The 22,600-nt window shown below is 32.7% G+C and overlaps 1 long non-coding RNA gene across 1 annotated transcript; it reads left to right on the top strand.

Moving 5' to 3' along the window:
- Positions 1-606: 606 nt before the first annotated feature.
- On the top strand, positions 607-9,988 carry LOC128209535 (uncharacterized). The gene is made up of 3 exons (XR_008257014.1): positions 607-819; positions 6,347-6,745; positions 9,737-9,988. It is a non-coding gene; the product is annotated as an uncharacterized LOC128209535 (long non-coding RNA).
- Positions 9,989-22,600: the final 12,612 nt, after the last annotated feature.

The following is a 22,600-nucleotide window of genomic DNA, read 5'->3' as shown; positions in this document are numbered from 1 at the left end:
ATATGTATCTTATATGTTTAATATAACAACCATGTTAGTTATGTAAATGATATTATTAAAGGTAATTTAACTAATTTCGAAACTTATGAAATAGTGTAATGTAACCTTTTTAAAAAAAATAATCCATTCGGAGCTCCTCGGCCATTATTTTCAAAAACAACCTCGGATGTATATGGACGGTTTACATACTTAAAAAGTGGTACGTTTAAGTCCGCTGCAAATAGATCGCGTAGTAATCTTATTTAGTAGTTAAAATTTATGACTTAACTCTTGGGAATCGTAATCATGTTTGCAATAATACACTTCACTGGCAATCAATTTAAACTGAGAGCAATGAATACAACTCTTAAACACTACATTTAATTAATGCTTTTATTCAAAAAAATACGGACTACTTCAACAGATGTACCGGCATACATCCGAGGTTGTTTTTGAAAAAATGGTCGAGGAGTTCCGAATGAAAATAATCTTCCTTTTTTAACCGTCTTTAAAAATACTGCAGGAATGAAAATTATACGTGACGTTAAAGAGTTTTTACGTTAAAAAGATGATATTGCTTAAAATTGTTTAATTATTGGTACTTAAAATTGTTTAATTATTGGTACTTGAATCTGACTTTAAACCGGTTTAACACAAACATACAATTACAATAATCAATACCAGGGTACATGTATCATGCTGGAAAATTACGAATGTGTCAGACGAATTATTTTGTTTTTCATAGAAGATAAACAAAATCATCGAGCTTTGTAGAACGATGAATCAGAATGACTGAATGACACTAAGTTTTGCAAAATGGATATATCCCTAACTTCCATGGTAAGTCATATATATTTTATTCTATTGCATTTTTGTGTGGCTTGTTGAATATGTATCAGCTAAGAACACAGGTAGATCTACTTGACACAAACAATTTTAATAAGAATATCTTAATACACTTATCCCATATATAAGGCGATTATTGATTATGTGACTTGCACCTGTGGCTAAGAAGTAGGACAACTCTTGGTTATGCACCAGTCAGTTATAACCGCCCCCCCCCCCCCCCCCCGGTCCAGAGAATGGCAGGGACTTTGACTTTCCGTCCAGCTGAGCCCGGGCAAAGGCTCATTTTCCCCAGCTATCCTCGGTATACACCCAGTCTCGGGTAATCACGGCCTTCCCAGTTCCGGAGAATAGAGGGGACTTTGACTTTCTGTCCAGCCAAGCCCGGGTAAAATCCTTGTCCTGCAGGGAGGAACTGCCGGTAAAACCCCTGCCAAATGATCCCGTACCCCAAGGACCCTAGGTAAGGCCTCCGGTAATCACAGCCTTCCCAGGTCCGGAGAAAAGCGGGGACTTTAGCTTTCTGTCAAGCCAAGCCCGGGTAAAATCCTTGTCCTGCGGGGACAAACTGCCGGTAAAATCCCTGCCAAATGATCCCGTACCCCAAGTAGTCCAAATAATTGTACGTTTAGATTTTTTTATGATTTTTGATATGGCAAATCCTTAATGTAATCTGTTTCAAAGATGTGATTACTTTCAATGTACCTGTCCTCAGAATTATTCATTTGTAAGTTGTATACATCAATGTAATGTCTGTTCGTGAATAACTGTTCCCATGGGATGTATCTCTTCATTGTACTAAATGTCCTTATAACTCTTACTATAGTATATGTCAGTGTAATGTTCGTCCTTGAATAACTGACCCCATGGCACGTGTCTTTGTAATGTACCATACATTTTAGAATGACTATTATGATTATTACTATATATTGAAAGTCAAATGTAATGTCCGTCCCTGAATAAATGTCACTATAGTGTCATTTTTTGTTATAAAGTACATTTTAGAATAACTATTTATACTATATTGTATGTAATTGTAATGCTTGTCCCTGAATAACTGTCCCCATGGTGAGATTCTTTGTAGGTACATTTGAGAATACCAATTTCTGGAGTGTGTGTCAATGTTATGTCCGTCCCTTAATAACTGTCACCATTGGGTGTGTCATCACAATGTACATGTCAGAATTACTATTACTATAGTATAATGTCATTTAGTCAATGTATGTTTGTCCCTGAATAACTGTCCCAATGGTTCAATTCTATGTAAAGTAAATGTCAGGATAATTATTAGTGTATGGTTATTGTCAAGTGTGATGTCTGTCCATAAATAAGTCTCCTCATGGTGTGTGTCTTTGCAATGTTCATGTAAGAATAACTATAACAATATACTGTATGTCAATTAAGTCAGATCTAGTCAATGTAACATCCGTCCCTGAATAACTCAGTCCTCATGGCGCTTGTCTTAAAATGTTAATATGTCAAAATAACTAGTACTTATAAAAGTGTATACATCAATGTAATGTCCGTCCCTGAATAACTGTCCCCATGGCATTTGTTGTTACAATGATAATGGCAGAATAACTATTCCTATAATGTATGTCAATGAAATGTCTATCCCTGAAATCCCCATGGTGTGTTTCTTTACAATTTTCATATCAGAATAACTATTTTTATAGTGTATATCAATGTAATGTCCGTCCCATATTAACTGTCCCCATGGCGTATGTCTTTGCAATGTTCATAAATTTCAGAATAACTATTTCTATATAGTGTATGTCAATTTAGTGTGACAGGCCCTGATAAACTTTCCCCATAGTGTGTGTCTTTGCAATGTTCATTTCAGAATTACTATTTCTATAGTGGTGTTAATGTAATGTCCGTCCCTGATTAACTGTCCCCATGTAGGGATTCTATGTAAAGTGCACATCAGGATAATTAATTACTGTAATATCAGTGTTATGTCTGTCCCTAATTAAGTCACCCTAAGGGTGTCTGGTGTGTGTCTTTGCAATGTTCATGTCAGAAATACTATTAGTATAGTGTATGTAAATGTAATGTCCGTCCCAGAGTAACTGTCACCATGTAGCGATTCTGTGTAAAGTACATGTCAGGATAGCTAATTACTATATAATTGTATGCCAATGTTATTTCCCTAAATAAGTCTCCCCATGGATTCACCAGTCAATTGTATCCACGCTCCCCCCCCCCCACCCAGGTCCGGGGGTATACCGGGGATAGCCGGAGAAAAGGGCTGTGTTTTTACTTTCGAGGTGGTCCCGCAGGGCCGGGTGACCGCGGTGGTTTTGTCATAGGGCCAAATTAAGCCAAGATTGGGCCTTATATAGAGTCTCTGGGGTGCGGGGGCATTTGGCCGGGGTTTAACCATTAGTTTGTCCCCGCAGGGCGGGGATTTTACCCGGGGTCGGCTGAACCGAAACTCAAAGTCCCGGCTATTCCCCGGACCTGGAGGGGCTGTGGTTACAATTGACTAGTGAATTATAATGTCAGTCCCTAAATAAGTCTTCCCATTGGTGTGACTGTCATGGTAATGTACATGTACCGGTAATTATTACTTTAGTATATTATTTGAAAACTAACAGTAGGATGTCAAAATGACTTAATTAATTACACCATGATAAATGATAATATATTATGAGTGGATGGTACTCTGAAATTCTGAAATTGCAGACACTAATATTATTTTTTTTAGTTGAAAGATTTTACTATTGTTAAAGTGACTGGAATAAACAGAATTTATGATGAAATGGGTTTCATTTTCCTACATGCCTTGGCGAAACAAAATAATCCGCTGAGTTCTCTCCATTCCTTGAAGCTGTCAAATAAGTTCACATTTGGATTATATATATATCTTAAATATATATGTCTAATGCTACACTCATGCACAATATTTTGCTAAGAATTGGGCGCAAGTCCGCTAACGCGTTCACAGGAGGTACTTTGAATGACTGGGGAATAGCACGGTAGCGCCCCTAGTGTGCCTTCTTGTTTTCAGTTCCTACTGAAAGATTACTGTTGGTCAGCCTTAGAGTATTTGAGGTTGGCTGATGTAGTTTTTTCAACAGTCAGAGACTTCTGTTGAGGATTTCCACTCCTTTATTCTAAGAATAGTGTTCCTTTTAAATCAGCGATAACAAATAACACAATTGCAATTGCAAATCCAGTATGATTTAAGTCTATTTCATGTATAGTTATATGAATTTTTCATATGTGGCAGGTCTATTTTAGAAGTCTTTTGTTTATAATTGTCTCTGTGGCTGCATTTATGCCACTCTGATCCTGTTGTTGTTGAGATAATGAAGATAAAATTCTCTATTAACAAAAAGTCCACAATTAGAAAATAGTAGGAGAGAACATAATTAAACTTTTCCAATAAAAAAAAATCTTAATCAAGATATGGAAAGGGCCCTTATAATAACCCAATTAAACTTAAAATTAAAAACAAAAAGTAAGACTTGTTAATTGCTGTAAAATCTAGGTGTTAGATGACATTAAAGCTGCACTCTCACAGATATACCATTTTGACAACTTTTTTTTGTTTGTCTTGGAAAGAGCAAATTTCTGCCTAGATATCTGCAAATCAATTTATGATTGCTGACAAAATCAGATCGTAGATTTTCACATTTTTCTGTTTGAAAAATTGATGTTTTTTAAGGAAAATGCATATTATATACTTTTTTGGATTTTTTGTTAGTAGTTTTATTTATATAACTGGTTCCATGGATTTTTGCAAAATTGGCTGGTTCCAAGGCAAACAATAAAAAGTTGTCAAAACGTTCAATCTGTGAGAGTGCAGCTTTAAGTGCACTGTACAAAGAAAGCTGGTAAAAATATTGAATAAACACTTAAAGCAAAATTATGTTTAAACTGGGACCAATAATATGTTATCTTACTCCCAGGTTTAAACAATTGCAAATAATAACAATAATTATAGTTTTGTCTGGCTTTTCTTACACAAATAGAAACTAATTTTTTAATCAAACAAAAGACATTAAAACTGCATATCCAGAATATCCTTGAAATAATATCAAAATGCCAAGATAAAATGTACAAAAAAAACCCAAAAAACATCTGAATTAAATAACAATTAGCCACTTTAGCAAAATGGAGAATTATACATTTAAGATATTCACATAAAATTCACCTCAATTTTTCCTTTCCATATGATTATATATATAATTTTTTTTCCTCTTTGCTATTAGCCTATAAATCAACATGACCATAAGCAATTATTTATATTTTAAGCATAATTAAGGAAAATGTATTTTGATCAATTAAAGTGCATAACTGCAGATTATGTTTATTATCTTAAATAAATTATAAGCCTATTCATAATCATATTTATAGCACCATTTTCAGAATAATGATTGTCACATTAACCAGGCATTCCCTGTATAAAACTGTCATTCATAAAGAAACATTAAAAGGCAATTTTAACTCAGCCAATCAGATGTCAAAAACAGTGAAAGGGGCAATGTCAAGTCCAGTGAAAGGGGCGGAGCTAAGATAAATACTGACATGAAATGTAGATGGATCTTACCAACTGAGGAACTATTTTGATTTGCCTCATTTGCTTGTAATAAAAATTAAACTTTTACATTGATACAAATTTATCAATATATTATTGAATATAAAATTGAATTATAAAAGCAAAATAATGACACCAAACATGACACATCTTGCATAAAGATTAGCATTTTGATAAACTTCCTGGAATTGTTATAATCAAAATACCTTGCACCAATATATCAAATCCTACTCCCACACAATGCAATGTAATAAAGTAAAAATATATTATAGTATGCAGCAAAACTGTCTTCAAATTAAATCCTTGATTAGGCGAAACAAATATTCTTAGTTTCTACTAACATCCCCCCAAAAAAGGGTAGATAGGCAGGCATTACTTTTTTTTGGACGACCATAATTCTTTAGCAAACTGACCTGTATCAGGGTATTATTTTAGGTCTCTGAAAAAACGGATTTTGATCAAAACGCAAAAAAAAAAAATAGGAAGAATAAAATAAATTCAGATGGGTGTAAACAAAGATTTGTATAGGCCTTATTATGACCATGTTATCATATCAGTGATCAAAATAATCACAAGCCCACAAGCCCTGCAAATGTAAAGTTCTTTCTTGGCTGTCAGGGGCCCAACTCTTGATTTATGGTAGGTTCTGTTGAAAGTGTTTGAAGCAAAATACTAGTTTAAAAATATTGGCTTTAAAGGTCTCCATAGTAACACTTCTAAACCTAACAAATGGAGTGAATTAGGGGGTTAATTGGGGGTAATAAAACACATCTTGATAGTGACAATTTAAGTTTTAATCTTTCAAGTGGTGGTTCAACTAAGGAGGGATATATATATATATATATATTCTGTGACATTCTAAATTTTAGCATAAAATGTTAACTTAAATTTAATAAGAAAAAATATAATTAAAATGTGAAACTTTTTTGTCATTTAAAAAAACTTGTCACAGCTTCACATTCTCTTATTTTTAAGGCCTTCGACATATTTGAGTGGGATCCTGAAACAACCCCTGACACAACAACTTAATTTACAAGAACAACCCTGCGTATAAGAACTTCAATACTTCTGACAAAAACAAACAAAAGCAACTCCAGATTTATGAACAACTCTGATTACTAGAACATGAACACCAACCCCATCTTCAAGAACAACAACTTCAACCCCAGAACATCAACACTTCCTGCAGGGACAACTACAAAAACATCGGCTTCAAGAACAAATTCATCCTAAACAAAACATCAGCAACAACAGCTACCCGAAAAAAACTACTCGAACTACAAGAACACCAGCAACACACTCTTTAAGAACACCAGCATCATCATCTTCTTCTAGACTTGCAAATGCAACAAACACCAAAGACAAAGTTGAATGGTATGTATATATGAATGCAAAGTTTTGACATACACATGTTTAAGATATAGTTATTTGTCTTATTTCATAAATATGACCTACTCATTAGAACGTCATTGATTAAATAATGTAATTGAATAAAACTAAACAATCAATTTGCTATCAGGGGCGGATCCAGGATTTTGGGTTAGGGGGGGGGCGTAACTTTTAATCACTCTAAAGGTTGCACTAGCAGATCCAGGGGCATACCTATAGTTCTAATATCATAACGAGGTTTCTATTAGGACGACTAAGTGGCTTATATAATTTGTATATTTTCGTTAAGCGGGAAAAACGAGGGAAGATACATGTATCATTGTGAACCCATGTTCAGATACTTTTACTATTCAACATATTCTAGGTGCCATATTCTTTGTACCCAAAGGAAATTAATTGACTGATGTGTTTGTTTGTATGGGTTTTACGGCGCATCAACATGATCATGTTATATAGTGCCGAATTATTACAGTAAGGGAAGGCGGGAACGTTTAAATTGCGTGCACTCTGTGTTGTGTACGAGTACATCTCAAAAGGCAATGTTGTATAAAGATACGCGAGCGAAGCGAGCGAAGAAAAAATAGGAAAATATAGTATATTTTATTGTTTCCATACCAAAGAACATATGTAAGCTCCGGGAATTTTAGGGGGGGCGTGGGCCGGGTGCGCCCCCCCCCCCTGGGTGCGCCCCCCCCTGGATCCGCTAGTGGCTATCATGGATTCTTTAAGTCAATGAGCATATGACTTTTTTTATTGTCTTTTTATTTTGTTATTAACAACCCGATTTTTCGAGTCAACAACCAATGAGTGCATTAGTTTCGGTTTGATAAATACTCTCCAAGAAGGAGATTACGGACTACTTTTTTTACCAGAAAAGTCGCCACTATGACGAGTTTTTTTGTTACTGCCCGATCGGGCAGGTAGATTCTAAAAACTACTGCCCGCCTGCAAAAATTACTTGCCCCGGGCAATCGGGCAGTGGTTAATGTCGGGCTTAACTTAATGTCTCAAAAAAGAATGACTACCTCAAGTTGGCTGATTTCCATTAGATTTGAAACATTATTGAAGTATTCAACAATATATTTTGAATAGGCTTTTTTTATTGAAGATTATGTTCATGCAACATACCTACTTTATTTGTGTGCAATGTAGCCATAAACTTAAAGGGACTAGACACCAGGTTGGCAAGTACAGTATTTCTTCAAAATAAGCCTAGAACTGTCGATGTGATCATTTAGAAGGCTGATAATACAAAAGGGTTGTTAGTACTGCGTTTTGATCCGGGAGGTTGTATTAAACTTGAGTGGATTTTTGCAGATTCGGATTTCACAAGGCACAAGCCTCCCGGATCAAAACGCCATACTGATAACCCTTTTATTATATATACATTACTAATTTACTTGTAACATCACTTAAAAGCCACATGTTTTCATAATAAATGTCATTTTAAAGGGTCTGTCTCACAGATGATGAAATAGCGAAAAAAACAAATTGTCGAAAAATGACATAAACTTGGCATCGATGTGTACAATGCATTGAAACGTACTAATTAAAGTACCACATAGTTTACAATTTATTTAAGTTTAGCAGTTACTTAGTATTTTTCCATTAAAAAAGATTACTGGGTATGTGTTCAAGGTAGAATTCATTCAATCATGCGTGATTGGCTAGAAGGTGTTATCACGTGAAGTTGGACTTCAATTTTTGCGACGCGGGGTCTCCGACACAATCTTTTTTTACAATTATGACATCAAAGCGTAACACATTCTATTAGATAATTGTCCTGAGATTCGTTATAGAAAAAACTTTTTTTGGTGCAAATCTCTGACACAGTCCCTTTAAGGACACATTATTTTGTTTTATGACATCATTTTAACATCACGCAATGACACTTGTAAAGTTGTTATGACGTGACGTCACAAGAGTTGAAAACGGCTGTAGTGCACTAGAGTGGAATACAGCCTACCATATTTTGCGATAGGTATTACGTGTGGATAAATGATGGGTATATATATATAATAAATAATTTTACATGATTAAAATAAACAGAGCAATCATTTGACTATCTCATTTGGGTTTCATTGTGTAAAAATAGTGAATTAAGTTTTCCAAGTTTATATTATATCCATTTATGAAAACAGATAAATATACTGATGCTTTTTTAAACTTACTGGGATATTATATTATGTGGTAAACACACCCCAGAAAGTTTCATATCGACAATATGTGCAAAAGCTGTGAAATTATGTGTCTTTAGCAATGTTATATAGCTATTAAAGTAAGATTAAAAGTTATACACTAGTATATCAATTGTATGTAAGTTTTTGACAGTTATCTATATTTTTGCAATTGTATCATCTGGTGTCTAGTCCCTTTAATAAACACTGTTAAATTCATACATTATTGAAAAAAATGACAAGCAGCAATTGATTGTTATCCTTGCCTTGGGGTTAAGTTTTGCGTTCAGGTCAGTTAAATGGAAACTATCAAAGTTGTCACTTTGAAACTTGGGGAGATTGTACATCTTATACCCTTCTTCACATTATACCCTAAAGATATTGAGTCTCACCTGTTTTTAGGGTAAAAAACGTGAATTTTGGTTGATTTTGAGAAATGGACACTAAGCTTCTTCATAGAAAATGAAAGGATTATGCCTTCAATATATCAAACTCATTTGGAAGGGAATGGGGAGGATGGGGGATATTTTAGTATTTGTGGACTATAGTCTAATTTTTTTAAGTTTAATAAAATAATGTGCTTAGAAGGCGGCTTACAAGCAAACTATCAGAGCTATCACTTTTAAACATTAGAATATTCACTTTCAAATGTACAATATGAAATAAATTTACAATAAAAGGATATAATCAGACGAGGGTTCAGAACCCGCAGGTGGTGCTCTTGTCATATGCCAAATGTGCTGGTATAAACAAGTGCCATTTTTGTGTGAAATTTAAATTTTCCTTTCTTAAATTGCAGGCTAACTTCAATGGAGAGGACAGAGTAATGGCAAAAAGAGGATCATTTTAAAGAGAGGAGGAAGAGGGATATGTAAAGAGTGTTCTGAGGCCAGGATATCAGCAGTGCGTTCAGTCAGGCGAGCGTTTACAAAACGCTCGCAAACGTTTTGTTTTGTATCTCTGTTGCAACGCAGCGCATATACGTTAAGCGGGAAACCAAACAGCAAACGTTCGCCGCAAACATCTTTACTGAACGCGTTGCAGATTCATGATGGGGGAGGGAGGGGGGGGGGGGGCGGTGGAACAATTTTCGAGAATTATTGACATACATGTGTATAAATATATATATATATCATGGTAGGAACTGTTTGCCTTGTCAACTGTGACTTAAATATTTAGTTCTTGTGTCAGCCTGTGCTTATCTCAAATATTTAATGACATTTTTTTGGTTTGTTTGATAGACATGATAATTATATAACTATTAAATATAAATGGCAACAATTATAGATAAAACATTGTAACTTAGGTTAACTTTATAATAGATAATTAATTGTTTATATGCAATATATATTTAAGGATGCATATTTCTTTTATTCTTGAATCTATTTTTTGTGTGTTTTTTTTTCATATATCGAAAATATTTTTTCATGAATGTGGGTTTTTAATTCTTTGTCAGTCTCAGAAGAATTAAACAACTTGTGTTGAATTTATTTGCTAGACTGAAACTAGGCTGTTAATATTGGTCAGACTAATTGAATCAGAGAATAATATGTACAGCTATTCGGATTACTGACCAATAGAGTGAATTTAGTCAATGATGTATGACCCTAAGATTAAGATTGACTTAAAGCTGCACTCTCACAGATTGAAGTGAACTTCTTTATTTTTTGGCTTGGAAAGAGCCAATTTATGCGGAAATGCATGAAAAATAGTGTCATAAGACTGCATACTTTCTTATTTAAGTTCAAGAAGTGATGTTGAATGCCATTACACATTAATTTTCGAACAGAAATCTATAAATCTGCGATCTGATCTTTTGTCAGCAGTCTGATTTGAAAAAAAAAATGTAGAAATTTGCTCATTTAAGACAAAAAAATAGAACAGCTGTCAAAACCGTAAATCTGTGCGTGTGCAGCTTATTTGCATATTTTGAACTTATGTTTCTTCATTCGTTTTTTTCATTTTTAAAGTTATTATCAATTTAGATCTTAGAATATTGTTTTTATATTGATTTATAAATATGTAATAGTATTATACGAATATCAAAGTAAATTTGTACTGTTCAATTTTAAATGGACAGTTAAAGCTGTACACTCACAGATATACAATTTTTACAACTCTTATATTCTTTGTCTTGGAAAGAGCACATTTTTGCGTAAATATCTGTAAACCAGTGATAAAAGATTGCTGCCAAAATATCAAATTGCGGACTTTCATATTTATGTTTGAAAATTAATGTTTTATTGCATAAGACATCAATTTTTGAACTGAAATATAAAGATCTACAATCTAATTTTTCAGCAGTCTTATTTAACTGTTTTCTATGGAATTTCGAAAACTATAATGGCTCCAAGACAAAAAATGTCAAACGTTCAATCTGTGAGAGTGCAGCTTTAATAAATGGTTAAATGTTGTTGTTTTTTAATTCTGATTTTTATAATAAGTTGATGATCGCCATGTATCATTGATAAAACATGTAAAATAAAATAAAAATTGTTTATTTTCCAACACTGTTTTGCATTTAAATTTGCTGACATAATGCTCTCCAAAAACTTCTGATATGTGGTTTTAAAATGTGTGTTCATCCTTTATTCAGCTAGTGGATGGAATTCATTAAACTACTGTATTCAGTACACCATGCAGCTCTTCCAATTGTTTGAAAGCAATTATTTCACAGAATCTGATAATAGAGGGACCGGACTCAAGATTCTACATTGCAAGAAAAAGTGAAAATTGTCAAAATTTATCATCAAATTGTTATGTTTCAACAGTGTACAGTGCACTGAATCTTACTTATGTAATCATATAAGTTGAAATAAACTCACTTTGTCTACCATGTAAATCGAAGTAAATTTAGAAATAGCAATCATGTATTTATCTGTATTTATCTGTATATATGTTTATGTGACCTTTACATGCTTAATGTAGATATGATAATACTAATAAACAGGAAAATCATTATGTGCTATTTTTTAAAGATTACTTGTCTCAGAGAGAGAGACAGTGATGAAATCTTTTAAACACATTAAATGATGTAATATCAGTCTCATAATAATTGGTATTGATTCGGCTAGGCTTGTTTTGAGGTAATATTGAATATCTTGTTTTTGGATCATCTGGTGTCCCTTTAATGTATGTCTGGGTGGGAATCAGCCGACGGGATCAGCCACCGGGGCTGAGTAGGAGACAATGCTAGTGCATTGTCTATCATGGGTTTAATCCCCATATTGAACACCCTTATCCATACTGTTTTACCAACCCTTTAACATTCAGTATAAAACATTGTGGATACAGGGTATAGATTACAAAAGTATTACATTAGTATGAAATGGGTCGTGTCACTTGTGTGTGTGTCTATGGGGGAAGATTTTTGTTAAGCAAAAAAAAAATGTAGTCATTAATGGTATTTTTCCTAGACAATAAAATAATTAGAGATAATTATTAAAGCTGCACTCTCACACATTGAACGTTTTGACAACTTCTTTAATTTTTGTCATGGAACCTGAAAGTGCATTCAAACCATTCATATAAGACTGCTGACAAAAAAATAGTCACAGATTTTTTCTTTATAAGTTAAAATTTTATGTTTCATGCATTTTTCTTGAACCGTAAGAAACGGTTTATAGAGATAAAAGATAAGTTTTCTGACTGAAATTTAAAAATCTGCTATCATATATTTTGACAGCAGTCTTTAACTACTGGTTTCAAGATACCAATAATGGGTAATTCGAAGACAAAAAATAAAAAAAATCTGTTAAAACAGCAAAACTGTGAGAGTGCAGCTTTAAAATGTTAAGTGGCAGTGAAGGGGAGTGGGGTTGGGGGTTAGTTATCCATTATTTAAACGAAATTATATATTACTTGTTATTTCTTAAATGAAATTTTAAAGCCTTGAATGAAAGTGATCATGTAGACAATAAATAAACTGGAAGATCACTGATGGCTATAACGGCTGTATATCGACTATGCCGACGGTTACAAACAACTAATTATTAAAATCTGACTTTTTTTTATTAAAAACACATGTTAACTTAATATTATTGACTCAATATAAATATGTAAAACAACTTCACTTCCTTAACAACATCCAACCGCTGGAAATTGAAATGGCTTTTGTCGGTGGTTTTTTTTCCGTTGAATAGCATTCCTGATTTTTGCTGGGTTTTTCTCCCGTAAAATATGCATTAAATTAATAGATTTCTCAAATGAAAGAAATGACTCTAGAATAGTCATTCAAATTAGTATTTACATTAAAGTAATGTAAATAATCTCAAAAACATAACGCTTGAATTGATTTTTTTTCTTTTGATAAAATGTAGGAATTTTATCCCGCAGGAGAAAAACCCCGTACTGAAAAGCGGGTTTTTTTTGTTTCGCGTTATTTCACTTCCGGTGTCGAAGCATAATGTCTCTTTTGATATAAGATGTTGTTTTGAGCTAAAATAGGGAGTGTGAAAAACCCCGTGTTTTTCTGCAAAAACCCCGCTGGGGCCCGAAGTTGGTGGGTCAATTAGACAAACTTCCAAAAACATTTCGCAAACAAAAAACACCAAAATCACACCTTAATGAAGCCTTCTAACTAAATTATACGTCAGTATTCGATTACAGCGTATTTAAAGGGTACTTGAGTTTGCGAAATCTAGGATTTGCAAACACAAATTGGAGGTCGTTAGGTGTGAACTACCCGTGTAACCAAAATGTTTATATCAAAGATCAATTAGAAACACTCCAGAAAGCAATTGTATGCAGTCATTTAGTTTTTATTTATTGATAGATCGCAGGATATTCTAAAGCCAAGGCGAAATCATTTCTGTCTATTGTTTTGGTATGTTTTTGTGATTTACTTACACACTGTCTCGTTTTTATTGTCTGATGCAACAAAAAAAGAATGATATCATGCAAATTTATGTAAGTATTCGCGTTCATGCCTACAACAATTGCATTTTTGGCGCATCGTAATTGTCTTGGTAATCAATAACATCGTCGTATACTCCAACGATTCTCGATGCTATTGTATACGTAATATGTTTTCATTACCTTAAATAAATGGTATTTATGTGTCATAGATCACCTGTATAGATGAACATTCAAATGCTGAAAATGAACCAGTGGTTTACATGTTGAACAATTATTCTTGACCGCTGTCGTCGCTCTTGTAATAATTAAGTGGCGTTATAATCCTATAATATCATAAGCAATAAAGGCAAGTGTGATGATGGTCACCTTCCTAACGATAATAAGAACTATCGCAGTAAATACAATATCAAATTAAATTTTCATCTTTATCGGTGTAGTTCCAAACACATCTAACTAAGTTATTTACCTGTCAGAAAATACGTAATAATTACGTTTCCATGAAAGAAAAGTAACATACAATTTCCGAGTAATTACTAAAAGAACTTTATTAATTTGCATTATACAATGAAAATTGCGGAAAAAAGTCAAAAATTTAGCATATCATCGAAATTATATTTATAAGCAAAAATATTGGTGATTTAAGTATGCTTGTTGCAATATGTTGAGCCAATAATTATTCGTATTCAGAAATTAGTATCGCAATCTCAGATCAATAAATGTATCAAAATCGGACATGTTGATCGATACCTTGAAGTGGATTACAGGCAGTGATTCCGCTCAACTTTCTCAATCCGGGAAAACACAGACGTTGTTCTTAACCAGCTGGAGTTACCTTGAGAGGAAAGGCTGTTATACAATGATATTTTATGATATCCTTTCACTTTTACTAAGTGAGATGGCATTGTGCTATAATATCTTTGTCATGATCAATAGGTAACAAACTTATATATTCAATAGAGCAAACTAAACGTTTCCATGTTATCCAATGATATATCGAGGGTTCAAAGGTAAAAGGTGCCAACTTGCAATTTCAACATTTGGAGTAAAACGGAAAAAAAGAATACTTTCTTTTGCCATTAAGTCTATGATCTCATTTTGCCTAGTCTAACTAGAATGGCAAATGCTTGTCATGTTGTGAACGTAAGAAAACAATGTATACAGTATAAAACATTATATTTGCACTTTTGTAAGGAGACAAATGCCATTGGATGAAAATGTGTTAAGGTAAAAGGTGCTAAATGCAATTGGCACTCTTCTGTTTAAATTAATTTCTGCAAGAAGAATTTCTGCAAATAGGACCTTTTTACTGCTATAATATTATCCGCAAGATTGAGCAGTTTTAGAAGCAAAAGGGGCCAAATGCAGTTCAACCATTTAACCACTTCAAAGAAAACCTGATTACTATAATACTTATCAAAATTATTATAATATCTTTAGATAAAATAACAACCAATATATTCATGCGGTCCCTTTATTTAGATGATTAATGCATTTTGTAACACAATATGAAATGAAGTATACTTGAACACGTGAAGTATTTTACATTTCTCTTTGTACGTAAAATTTGAAGTTCTACATTATACGTAGATCAACTTCAATATTGAAAAATTGATGACTTAATATCAGATAGTAAGCAATTATGGTTATGTATTGGTAATCAAAATATTACCTGTGTCTCTTATCGTTTGTTAGAAAATGAAAAGTGTGTATCATACAGTAATAATGATGTACACACATTGATGTTGGCACCTTTTACCTTTGAACCCTCGATCAGCCTAATATTCAATATTTATGGACATTTCAATGAAGTTATCTCGGTAAAAATCATAAATATCCGTTGATCATTGACTTTGTGTCCAACTCCAAGATCACGGTCGAGGTTGAGAAAATTGAATAGAAAGTAATAAGCAATGTGGTGATAAACCCGGTGAGCCCATTAGTAACATAGGTCACATTCGTATGGGGTTATTTAGTTATTAATGGAACGTTGAGTATCTTTCATGCACACAGACTTATCATGGAATTACCACTTACTCCTTAGCAGCCCAAAACTGTTAAGCGTTTCGAAAAGAAATTGCATATCCATCAAATTGCTGATTGATTGTTTAGATTATGTAATGATGTTTTTTTCTGTCTGAAATTAATTCAAGAATGAGACCTTTCACTTTGTGTCGGTTTGAGAGACAGCATGAAAGCATCGTTTTCCTGTGGCCTTATTGCAGAATTAACAAACAAATCAAGAGAAAAATATCTTTAGTAGTAATTTTCATTTTTTGTTTTTAATCAAAGGCTCTATTTTAAATTATTTTCAAAGATAAACTATTCTTAACATATTTTAAATCATTTTCAAAAATAATATTATTTCTGAAGTTGAATCAAATAACATGCATCGAGCTTCTTTAAGGTTTTCATTCCTTTCGTTAATATTAAACAGTAAAGAAATCCGTATTTGTTTAAAGTCTTATAATGGTTGTTTGCGACCTTTTATTGAAAAACCACTTTTCATGCAAGAAATGTTTAGCTATTTTGGTATTTTATTTCTCATGTTTATAACATTTAATTTGAGAAACTACAAATGTTCCTCACACTGTATTAAACAGCAACGATTTTATAACTGTTGGTAATAGGAAACGTGACTGTTTTTTTTCATTCTTTCCGCAACTGTCATTAATTTGTTTAAATGAGCTTTTTTCATCTACTACAGTCCTACTCGTTTTTCATACGGTTCCGTGACAAACTGAAGATCAATTCCTCAAATGGAAAGTGTTGAGTGGTCCTCTTTCACGACGTAATGGAGAAATATAAACTTATTTGAGACATCTGATTGAGAAGATTCTTTTGACTGGTAAGAAATAAAACAGTCCTCTCAAGTAACTAGTATATAAAAAGGTAATCAAACGTTAAAACTGCCTTTGTGGAAATCAAGCTCTGTAACGTTTAAATATCCGCTAAAGGCATGTCAATGAAAAATTGTATTCGAATGCCTTTTCTTTCATTCTTTTCTTGCAAGCATATGTCATGTCTTATTTGGTTTCAACATTTGCATCAATTGTGCTGTTTCCCGTACTGTCTGCCCTAACGTTTATTCAATTTATTATGTTAAAGAGGGTTGTTTTCGGTTGATGTGTGTTATTTACATAGAACAGTGTATCTTGTGGGAAAAGCCGGAGTACCAGGAAAAATACACTTGATGACCACAAACCAAACTCATTGGCGCCGCACTGAAGTGCGCGCCTATTATTGGATGGAATTATTTTTATTTAGTGGAAGGAGTGGTTTTTAATTCGACTGACAGTTGGGTTTTATTGTTATTGTATTGTGATTTAAAAATTGTAAATGGATGGGCATTGCATGGGGGTTAATAATGCTATTTATGGGTTGAAATATTGTCTTCTTTTTCAGAAAAACGACAAATAAATTTAATAACTGTTCCCGATTCGTTTACGTTTTTTCGTTTGGTAACCTGTAATCATGTCCCAGAAATGAAAAATGTGTGGACCGGTAATTATGTGATTGCGAATAATTATGTTTGATTTCGTTTGGTTATGTTTACTGCATTGATAAATAATAAGCTAAGCTGTTTTCTTTAATTTTATCGATATCGGAATTAAAGAGACACCTGTATTTGTTATTGTGTTAAAGGTGAAATGTCATAATGATTGCCCCGAGTTGTGTTAATTTTAGAACACTACACAGTGCGCACAAAATGATTGTTCGAGACAGTCATGTGGTGAGATGTTTTCGCGGGAACTTCATAAATCTTACAATTTTTTGATTGGTTCAGGTGATGTTCACACTTGCTTGGGACGCCTGTAATGAAATATATGCTTTAGCCTATGACGTGAAAGGACTACAAACATTTTGAAAGTTGTATGAAAGCGGTTGGAATCCAGGTAGATGCATAAAATATTTCTCCTTTTTTTCTCAGTAGCTAACATTGTTTTACAGATTTAATATTGTTTATTCATTAAACAGTAATTAATTTATTATTAATGCTTTAGACTATGCTGTTAAGCACGGGACTACAAATGCTCCATGATTAAAACTACTGATGTGACTGAAATTTTTTTTCAGTACATAGATAGATGGCAATGAGAGTAAGTGCAATGCACAAACACATACTCGTATCATGTATATTAAGGTAGCACACATCTAATGAAAATCTCTCTATGTTGTTAAGCACAGAACTACACAATCAAGGCAGTGGTTTGATTCCTCTCAGAAGCACAATTAAGTTCTTCCTGTTTCCAGTAGCTTCCATTTTTTACAGAAGTTTATATTGTATTTTCATTAAACAGTAACTATCGCCTTTCGTTTCTTTTTCTTGTTCGCAGCGTCACTTCTAAATTATTATAATGATGGTTTTAATTAAACATCATACTTTGGACTATCATTATGAGTGGAAGTGCAGTGTACAATAACCTTGAAGTAATGGCCTTTCCTCTAAGAAATATTTGTCCATTCTTGTTTCCAGGCGGCATTCTGGAGTATTCACCACTCTTGTGAGCGGCATCTCTACTTTTTATCAATAAACACGTGTTCATTGTTTCAAACCAAAACAAGAACTGCATAACACAGGTTACTACTAACTACATTCAAATTATCATAATTACAAGCCAAAGGTCATACAACTATATCTTAATTCCACACCATAACTGTTCAATTGCTAGAAGACCTTTGTTATGAGTCGACACAAATGACCATTGTCAGTCGATATCAAGACAATAAATTACAATCAGCCTGTATTTAGGTCCAGTACGCAATTGCATTTGAAAGCTTATAAACACTTCTTAATGCAGTAAAATGTTTTGTTTAGAGATTAACATATTGGGTAGTACATTTTACACCCTGAAAGGACATTTTCCCCTTAGTTTAGTCTTTATTGCATGCGTATTTGAGCAGGCTTTGGAGTATTTCTCTAGTGTACGATACCGGTCATAGGATTCTTGATGGAATTTGTTCAAGGCCTATATGGTCATATTGATGACTTGTCTATTGCCATACGAGATATAATCCAGTATATAGTGTGAGTAAACAAACATCATACTAAAAATGAGTGCAAATGTAGTGAGGTTAGACGATATGGCATATGTTTGTTTGAAAAGGTTTCTTACTCTCATTGGAAAAACTCAATCTGTTTTAACAATATATCCTGTTTACTATTTAATGAAGACCATTTTCATCTGATAATAATGTAAAGAATGAGAGAAAAAAGTGAATGTTGGTATATGAGTTGCCGTTTTTGATGAGTATGACAAACTTTGTCTATATTACAAAAATGTGCTGATATTACAACAATTTTGTACATGCTAAATAATTACCAACAGTCGTTAACAAGGGGGGGGGGGGGCATGGTTGTAAAGGCGTAATGATGACGCGCTCGATTATTTTATTATTGCTATTTTAAATAGTATGGCTTAGTTGTGTGTTCATATTTTACCAAATATAATATATGAATGAAATAAAAATGATATTCAGTGATGAACAATTCTGCTTAAGCAGTTCTATTCATTTCGCGAATATTACACAGAAGGTTTTATTTCACGAATCAAGATTGTCCTGGTGTTAGCTGCTATAGATGGTAAAGTTGATCCAATAAAAAAAAATTAATAAGTTTAATCATGTGTACGCAATATGAATGTTTCTTACATCGGGTTTTTAGGTTATAGACTACTAAAAAATCTCTCTATATATATTCTTTGGTGAATTAACAGATTTGTGCGCGCACTAACACTGATGTAAAGTTGATAACGGTCCCAGTAGTCTTATATGTAATGAAAGCTCCACTTGTTCATTTAACATAAAACAACATACAGTTGCGTAATACCGCGTGGCAGAACATCGAATAAGGTTAAAAAGGATATCAATGAACAGTATGTTATGGAAATCCAGCATGTTAAGCAAGTATAAATCCAGCATGTTAAGCAGGTAAAATGTTTGGAACAATAAACCTTTGAATTTGAAAAGGTACGTCTTTTTCATTCGAGTTTGAAACCTAAATTTTAGTGTATGTTATTGTGTCCACTCTATCGAGATATAGAACAAAATCATGATGTTTCCATTAATTAAATATAATGTTAATCCAATGTCAGGTATAATTCATCAAACTTATAGACATTTTGCAAAGTTATCAACAAGAAAACCTTAAAAATTGTATCTTATTCTCAGTTATCTCTTTATTCTTATTTTAGTGTTCTGTATTATATTACGTGTGACAACGTCGGGTTTATTAGACGTTATGTTTAGAACAGTAAAGATAAGGTAATAGGTTAAAGTGGACATTTTTACCTTAGAAAGTAAATAAAATAAGAACATGTTTTTTACTGGTAAAGTTGTATGGGGGAGCTTGGTTGATGGTGTTCGCTCACTGGGGAATACGCAATACTTTCAGAAGCCCTCTTTATATATAATTGAAAAAATATTAAACAAAATTATCCCAGAGTAAGTGAAAATTAAAAAAAATAGAAATGGAAAAAAAAGTAGTTTGAGATCTTTTTTGATAAGTGACAAAAACAGAAAAAAGAAGCTGCATCGAATATAATATTTCTTGGAATCTTCCGGTATTATCTAAGACTGTCTGCAAAACACGCCGATCCTATACCCACAAGGGAACCTTAGGATAATGTAAAACGGTTAACAACCTTACGATCGCCTTTGAAAAAAAGTGTAAATTTCCGGTGGGGAAACATGTCACACTATTTAAGGTGATTAAAGAAGTTGTATGGCGGCATAAGAAGTGACTGCTTTTATCTTTATGTGTTCTTTTTGACAAAGGAGGCAGGATTAAATTACTTTCCGGTGAAAATGTAACGAACGAAGTTGACCAGAGCATGTTTGTTTCAAGTTTAATTTGTTGAAATTGATTACGTTGTCTGATTGCAATTGAAATCAAAAACAAACGTACTGCACAAATTTGAGGCAACATCGTACAACTTTTCAAATAAGCAAAATTATGTATGTCAATATACTCACTTAATTTGATAAAAAAAAAATATAATACGATATTTAAGGGCCTCAACAATGCAAAAGTGAATGGGTAAGGCCAACAAATTCAACAGTTTGAAAAGTTCATGTTAATCGTGTTTAAAGAACAATCATTTCAGGAGTAGAATATACATCACTTTTTTGAACATATTTTGAGGTCATAAAGGGTTGGGCAAATATAATATTTATAGGAATTTGGATAAAAAAACATTTGTTACAATATGTTTTGTGTCAAAATGCTAAAGACTTCTCATACAATAATGGCTTGTGTGTTCTTGATGTTGTCATTTCAAAAAGAAAGATATAAAAAAAGCAAAATAGTGGATTAATTTTTTCCTGGTTGCAAAAAAGCGGGTAATTCTCATAAAATATATGCAACAACCACTAGGCCGCAATGAATTGTTGATCGGATAGTCTAGATTATTTAACAACAGCAATTTTAATTTAATATTAGAAAATATCCTTAAAAAAGTCAATGCTTTTTTGTTGAAAATCAGATAAAATCGAATCTCGTTAAAGTTGCTTAACTCATTATTACGCCTTCACATATTGGAATGCGTGTTTAAATTGCTTGATGAATAATGAACCATAAAACTAAATAAAAATGATTATTTATTTTTACATTCGTGTTTCGGTTCTACAAATTAACTTCTACACTGTGAAAGCCCCTACAATGAAAGAAATATTTACCTTTATAAATGACGTATGACGTCACGTGTTTTTACAATCATGCCGATTTGAATTCAATTTGACAAAGTTCTGTTTATATTGCTCATGAAAATCTTTGCTAATAAATGATTAATCCGAAACAATATTATTTAAACATCATAGCCAATTATTGTTGTAGCACATCTTTATATGTACTCATGTCTGGAGTTGGGAAAAATGAATGTTAAAATACAGATAAACATCACTAGAACATGTTTTGATCTAATATCTGTTTACATTTACTGCTGTAAATTTTGGCAAAACTAATTTTCAATTCAAATAAATATCATTGATAAACATGTACGCCGATTGTTGTTCTAATATTTGTTTATATTACCTCCTATATATTTTGGCGAAACTAATGACAAATTCAATCGTTCAAAATGTTATCCGATTGTTAAAGATTCACTCTTACTCCCAAATAAGATTTCATATATTTAATAAAATTGTTTTAATTTACCAAAAGGGATGATAAATGTCGAAAACAATGGTTCTTTTGAAGGATACCTCGTTTAATTTGATTTTTCTTTGTAGAAAATAAGGTATTTCTACCTTATGAGAGGATAGTGGATCACAGTAAATATTTTAGCATTCACAAATCATTTAATAGTTTGCGTTTTCAGCTATTAATTCACAGTTTTTAATATTGTTAATAGTAATAAATATATTCCATATATGCATTATTTAGGAAGTAGTTTAAGGTTTATCACTCAAAATTTATGTTTGTTATACATGTGTACGTAATGATTTTGAATAAGAGTGTCACTTTTAAGTCAACCTGGTCTGACATAACTTTTGTTGTTATTCTATCAAGTATTCACCTTATGCTTGCAATAGTAATATATGTGTTATCAATATCACGTGAACATACTGCTTAAGATAAACATTATTATGTTTGTAAAGGGACAAATACTGTCTTTAAAGTGTTAAAATATTATAATATTTCTTTCAATTCATATTATTTCGTTAAATTTTCTTTTACTTTTGAAGACAATTATGTAACATGTAAGAAAGGTATCATATGTTAATAATGATTCTTGACATTTAAAATTGAGATATGTCAAAGAACAATTTAGCAATCTGCAGCATTGGACTATTTGAAGAAAGCACATTT

Source organism: Mya arenaria, chromosome 11 (genome assembly GCF_026914265.1).
Source record: "Mya arenaria isolate MELC-2E11 chromosome 11, ASM2691426v1".
NCBI lineage: Eukaryota > Metazoa > Mollusca > Bivalvia > Myida > Myidae > Mya > Mya arenaria.
This window is presented reverse-complemented; position numbering and strand designations above follow the sequence as displayed.